Here is a 6,748-nt window from a genome sequence, read left to right on the forward strand (position 1 = left end):
TTAATGTTCCCATATCCATGAGAACAAATCCTAATTTACGTTTATCCAAGCTTAAAGATCACTTTAATTCCCACTGATTCTTATTGATTGAACATTAAGTATACCTTACCGTTTTGATCTTTATATTCTGCTTTAATCCACTGCCCCTTGGGGAGGTCTCTCGCTATAGTTTTCATCCGATGCGTCACAGCAGTAATCGTTGACTCACCTCGATACAATTTCAAGAATTCACGAAATTCGATTTAGTTTCTCTGCGCCCTTGAATTTCGGAGCATCTGACTAATACTTCCTTCCGTTGCAGGGAGACACAACGCCCGAGAGCACAGCTGTAACTAATTGACGATACGAGGGGGGCCGCTGAGTTGAGTTTGGGTATCGGGCCGCCAAAGTAGAGCAGAGCAGAGGCAGCTGCACACGCTTCAAGCGCTCCAAAGCGGCATTCAAAAAGGCCGCAAACACATGTAAAACTCAAATGGCAACATGCCACACGCACCAAGCGCTAAAGCTTGGGAGATCATCGGCGTCGGCGTCGGAGTCGGAGGGAGTCAGGAGTCAGAAGTCCGAGTCGCAGAGTTGGAGAAGCGTTGCCAAAAAAGGCAAAAGACCGACAAACGATGAGCCGCGGACCGACTCCGACCGCAAAGCCACAACAGAAGCTCAAACAAATACATAAATACATATGTACATATGTACATGTGTATGTATTTGTATGTATATGTATATCTTCTGTTATTTTTTTTGGTAATAGTTTGTTGGTGTTATACGTAGGTATTCCCATTGTTGCCTGCGCGCTCATATTATTCCGTTTTATTTGTATCTGTTTGTGTCTCTCTGTCTGTCTGACTGTCTGTTCCCTCGGTTGCCCCTTTTTTCGGCTCTTCTCATATTTTTTGTATGTGAAACAATTTTTCACACAACCTTCAATTTGTGGGGCCGGCTCCCGAGCATACAGCCAGACATATATTTTGTTTCCGGAGCACACCTTGCGTGTGTGGTCCCTGGCCTCTTAATTTGCCTGCCCGATGCCCAGGGAATCCAAAAGCCAAGATCCAAATTCAGAGTATGAAATGAAACTCAATTAAGCCGCCGCTCGTCCGTTAGACAAAACGCCGCGTGTCAAAACAAACGTTGCCCAAAACAGACCTCAACACACACACATATCTACATCAAAATCTACATCTACATCTACATCTTTATGTGTGTGATCATGAGGCTGGCAGCCAGTCCATTTCCATTTTCATTTCGTTTTCGATTTCAGTCGCGCAGCGAGGTGGAATGGCCCGACTGTGGGGCCGTTGATGTCATAATTCATGTATATTAACTCATAAATAAACGAATGCAACTTCATGCTATCGTTTCAACTTCCAACCCAAACTCCCAGTCCTAGACGTTGTCCTAGTCCTATCCCATCCCATCCCATCCCATCCACTGTCTGCAACTCTGTCTGCAGCTCTGTGTCTCACTGCGAAGTCTCAAGTCTGGGGTCGGTCTCTGTCTGCGGCGATCGGCGGGAGTCAAATCGTTTCTTTCTCCATCTGCGGGTATGTACGTATCTCTCCGCTAGGCAAGGTTGGTATTTAGTGCACTTAATCTACGCCAAAATACCAACTAAGCGAGATAAATAGCTGCGAAATAAACTAAGTCAGCGCGGAGTCAGCGCTCTGGCGCTCCACTCTGCTCTTTGGCATGGGATGTGGTTGGGGATGGACTTGTGGTTGGGCTTGGGCTTTGGTTCGGGTTCGGGTTCGGGAGATGGTACTCGTACTGTGTCCAGTACCAGTGAAAATGGCTATAAAATCGGCACGACTTTTCAATAAATGTTGACAACACAGCCAGCCACAACGCAATGCGCCAAGTTTTATGATATCCTGAAGGAAGTGAAATATGATATTATGAATCGCCCGCTCGGACAGTTGGGACAGTTTCTTCTGCTCTCCCCCTCCATGTCTTTCTAGATGGACTTTCAGCTGGAATCGGCGCTGGAGTTGGAGGTACTTGAACTGTCTCTCTCTCTCCCTCCTGTTGTTGTTGTTGCTGCTCAGCTCTGTGGAAACCTGTTGCCATTGCCGTTGTTGTCTTTGTCGTTGTCGTTGTCGTTGTTGTCGCTGATGTTGTGTACGAGTATTATGGGTTTGCGGTTTGTCATGTTAAAGTTAAATGCATGCAGCACATGCCCTGCATTCGGCGCTGAGTGCCATTGACAGCCAACAACAACAGCAACAACAAGAACAACAGCAGCAGCAGCAGCAAGTTGACGTCTCTGCCCCGTGTTGGCCTCTTGCTGCCGCTTCTGCTTAATCAGGTTAAAAACCGTTGAGTAATTATCGATGTAATCAAATCTCTAAGCATAGCAAAAAAAGGGGTTGGACATGCGTGAAATGCGATCCTACGAAAATAGTCCTCAAAGTGGAATGAACCTTCTGGAAAAATCTTGAGTTGAAAGGCACAATCTGTTGAGGTGAGTGTCCTATCCATTAACGGAGAATTTTCCAGCAAAAATATATCTGCTGGAGGAAGAGCATAAGCTGCACACCTTCCACGAATCATACTTTCAAAGAAAGAAAGAATAAAACACTTTCATCTCAAAAACACTAAAAAACTTAACCAAACATTAGCAGAAAATAATAAAAATAACCTTCTGTTAACCAAGACTTTATCTTCTCGGGAACTCGACATAATTCATGGAAATTCTAAATTAGTGTCGCTGCTGATTCATAGAAATCTGCTGCCGTGTGGCTATCACTGCGTATGAGCAATGGATAATGGTGTATGGACCCAACACGCGTTCGCCATAAACTCACAATGCGCATACGCAATATCGTCTGAGGCTTACACACATTTATACACAATTTACCATATGCATTCGGATGGATATATAGAGTAAATTTGTTCACAATTGCCAGGCGGCAAAGTTGCGATAAATTTCTACATGTTTTTCCCAAAAATTTTCCATTTTCCATTTGAAATCCAATTGGCCAATTGACCGTGCAACAAGGCAGCCAGCCGCCTTGAGGGCCAATAAATTTGCAATTTAATGAACTTCGGTGCATAAATATTAAAATAAATTTCGGCATTGGCCCCGGCCACTAAGGCAACTAAACTAAACAGCCAAACTAATGCTAGATAAACAAATCGTTAACAATAATTATAATTGCCCATTTTGACGATCATAATTTGTGGGCGCCGTGGCGGGCAGGAAGAGCTCTGGTCGAGACCAAAGCAAATTAATGGGCTGACAAAATACAAACAGAAGTGCACTTACCGGATTGGCTTGTAGTGAAATGGAATGGATCAGTACGGAAAGCAAAGTGGGGAAAGGCACCCTGTACTGGAAGCGGTACTCTATTGTATTTGTGTTGCACCATTCATACTTTACCATGAATAGAAAATCGAAAGACTAGTGGAATATTCTATGAATGTTCTCACAACTTCGAAAGCTGTGGACATACTCGAGAAAAGGGACTCGATAAGCCCAAAAGATTCACCTACATATGTATCTACCATAGAATTAGCTAGTTCTTGGATAGTTTATAAGTATAAAATATGATTTAAAAATAGTTCAATGTCTCAAAATTGATTTGAACATTAATTTCTAGATCTGCCCTGTACTTTGCTGCCCACTGCCAAAATCCCTTGAATATTCGAAACCTGCTGCGACATTCTTAAGTGGAACGATCCGTGACAGGTAAATTGTTATTAATTTTATACCCATCGTCACCGTGGTGGGTGCAAAAAAGTAATTTGTTTTAATTTGTTCAATCGCTTAATCCGCAACAGACAGTCGGACAGTCGAACAGTCGAACACTCGGACACTTCCCAGGGAGCAGGAAGAGCAGAGTGAGAGCGGTGGAAACCTGTTTGGCAAATTATACAGACCTCCGATCTGTGTGTGATCTCTGGTGGTCCTTTGGCAAGGCTGCCTGCCCATTGTTTTTGATCGGCCGCTGAGCCCCAACTTCGGCTTCAGCTTCAGCTTTAACACTAAGACCAATTTATGATGAGGCTGAACGGCAGAGCTCGCTTTGGATGTGGCTTAATTAAGCTTTGGCACTTATTTTTCGGTAGGTGATCGGGATGGGAAATGGCAATGGCAATGGGCTTACCAAAATATATGTATATAGTAGTCGAACTGATGTTGAAATCAATTTTTTAAAACAGTTTTGAAGCAGAGTGTATACAGTGAGTGAGCAGCTGACAAAATGTGCATAAATCTTTTTTACTACACCGCCGCTTCTGATGCTGACTGTCCATTTCAACACGCCTGTCAGCACACACACTCATAGATACTCACACACACACACACACACACACACACACACACACACACACACGCATACCTGTTTAAAGACTCTTCTTCGGGGGCTGGCTAGTAAATCAACTGAATCGCTCGTAAAAAAGCCAAGCAGTTGACTTGAAATATATATTTAATTTTTGTGTCTGTTTTTTTCTACCCTTTTGGTATTTCTTTTTAATTGTTTGGGCAACAATGGGTGGTAAAAGTGGTAAATAAATAATAATAAAAGCCCAAAATAATTTATAAACTTATTCTTGTTTTTTGGCTTTGCGGTTTGCGGGAAAGAATCATTTCCTGTAGCCACACACTCAGCACTGTCTACGTTAATTACGACTAAAAAAATACAACTCAACAACAACAACAAAAAGGGAACCAAAATAAATCCAATTAAATTAATAAAATTTTATGACCACCGTGTGTCGGCGCACACAGTAAAAACAATTGAATTATGAAGAGAACATTGCGTAAAAAAGTATTCGTGGCGGAGCATTAACAATGTTCACTGTGGCTGCTCGGTGGCTACTTTGTTGTTTCCAATTTATAGGTTTTTAATTACAAAGAGCCAGAAACTCAGGCACAGATATCTCAAAATGCGAGTGGAGATTGAATGAACAAGAGAGAGAGAGATACATTTGTAGAGCAGAGAGAAACTTGGTTGTGATTTTTGGGAATGCAGTTTCAGATGTTAGACATTTTGTTGCATATTTCCAGGTTGAGGTGGAGGCTCTGATATGGAAATTATAACGATGATCTATAGACTTCCTTTGGCACTCATATCTTCCAAAACTCTCCAATACTGACTGCCTCTTTGCAGGGTATCCCATACTTGGAGTGCTCCCATTCTGCAATGCCGTTTTCCAATTACGTTAATAGCTCATAACACGACGTTTTTGTTTGTTGTTCTTTGCCTTTGCTTCGCTTCGGAATCTTTGAGCTGCTTGAGCACAAAACGAAAATTGTTTCCTCGAATCGGTCATTCGGTTGAAGAATACCAAACAATATTTAGCGCCCTCTCGACCATAGAAACTCCAGCAATTTATGTAGATCTCTCTATATTTTAGCTGACTTTGAGTTTAGGAAAAATTACGAGGAAGGCACTTAAATGAATTGCTGCTGCTGCTGCTGAGTATGCGTGTGTTCTCCACTTTTTTGCTTGGGCCATAACATTTTTATGATCCGATCCCGATTGATAGTGCCAAGAAATACTATATCCCAGTGCACACTCTGGGAGTGCCTCTACAAAGTGTACTTTTGCTCGTACCTTTCAGAACGGAGGGCAGGTGAGTGGAGCACTGAAGTTTGACAGTTGATTCTGATATTGATCGAAGCCAAATGCAGCTCTTGGTTCGGTCTCTGTCTCCTTCTTTGTCTCTGTGTTCTAGCCATGATTTTTGTTTATAGAATTTCGAAAGCGTTTGGCATCCATTAATCATGGAACGCAGCAATTGCTCTGGATTCATGAGTCCATCGGTTCTATCTGTCTGACTCTTCGTCTGTCCAATCGTTTCGTTTTTATTGTTTTTTAAGCAAGTGAAAGAAACTATTCAGCGGCTTCGTCAGTGTCTATTTTCATTTAATAGACATATTTGCCTCACGACTGGATTTCGCTTTGTTTATTTGTTGAATCAGCCCCGTCAAACCCGAACCCGAACGTCAGTCAGCCTTGGTGGGTAATGTGTTAACAGAGCAGATAAGTCTCTGGGCCTCCGAGACTTGGGCGCAAACATTTTGACAACTTGTGAACTTTAGACTGAAACAATCAGTTCCCCCTCCCCCTCCGCCACCCTCCGCTAAGCACTCCACTCATGGTGGGGTATTGTATCATAAACCATAAACCACAAAATCCCCTACAACAATTAAGGAACAATCCCGAGACTGCTGCCGAAATCTAGTACCCCTCGGCAGCTGCCCCACACAGATTTCAACGAAAAATAACTTGGAGATGTATAAACAAACAGAAAAAAGCGCCAAGCAGCAGAAGCAGCAGCATCATCATCATCCGATTGGCCCATATACGAGGAGAGCCATCGGATCAGATCGCATCTATGTATAAGGAGCTGTCTAGCGATGTCTACTAATTTAGAAGGTTAATAAAACAGTTAGAGTATGTACTTCTAGTAACATAATTAATAAGTCTTTTTGGCCTAATCTTGGAAAGCTGGAAAGTTGAGTAGGTGATGGAGATGGACAAACAAACTGACGGACAGGCAAACAGGCAAACAGGCAAACAGTCCACGGATATGTGGACACATGACAGGGCGGAAAGGAACCAACAGATTCAAGAATGAACAAACTAGCAGATGAATTAACGCACAAATGAAAGTGAAGTGGGACAGGGAAACAAGCAGAAAATACTGAGCGTGATGCAACAGCGCTCATCGCTCGGTTTGGGTTGCTGCCTGAGAATCGGGTACTAAATGTATTTCGAAATATTACTCCCATGTCAATAACTTT

This window comes from Drosophila subobscura, chromosome U (assembly GCF_008121235.1).
Source record: "Drosophila subobscura isolate 14011-0131.10 chromosome U, UCBerk_Dsub_1.0, whole genome shotgun sequence".
Classification (NCBI taxonomy): Eukaryota; Metazoa; Arthropoda; class Insecta; order Diptera; family Drosophilidae; genus Drosophila; species Drosophila subobscura.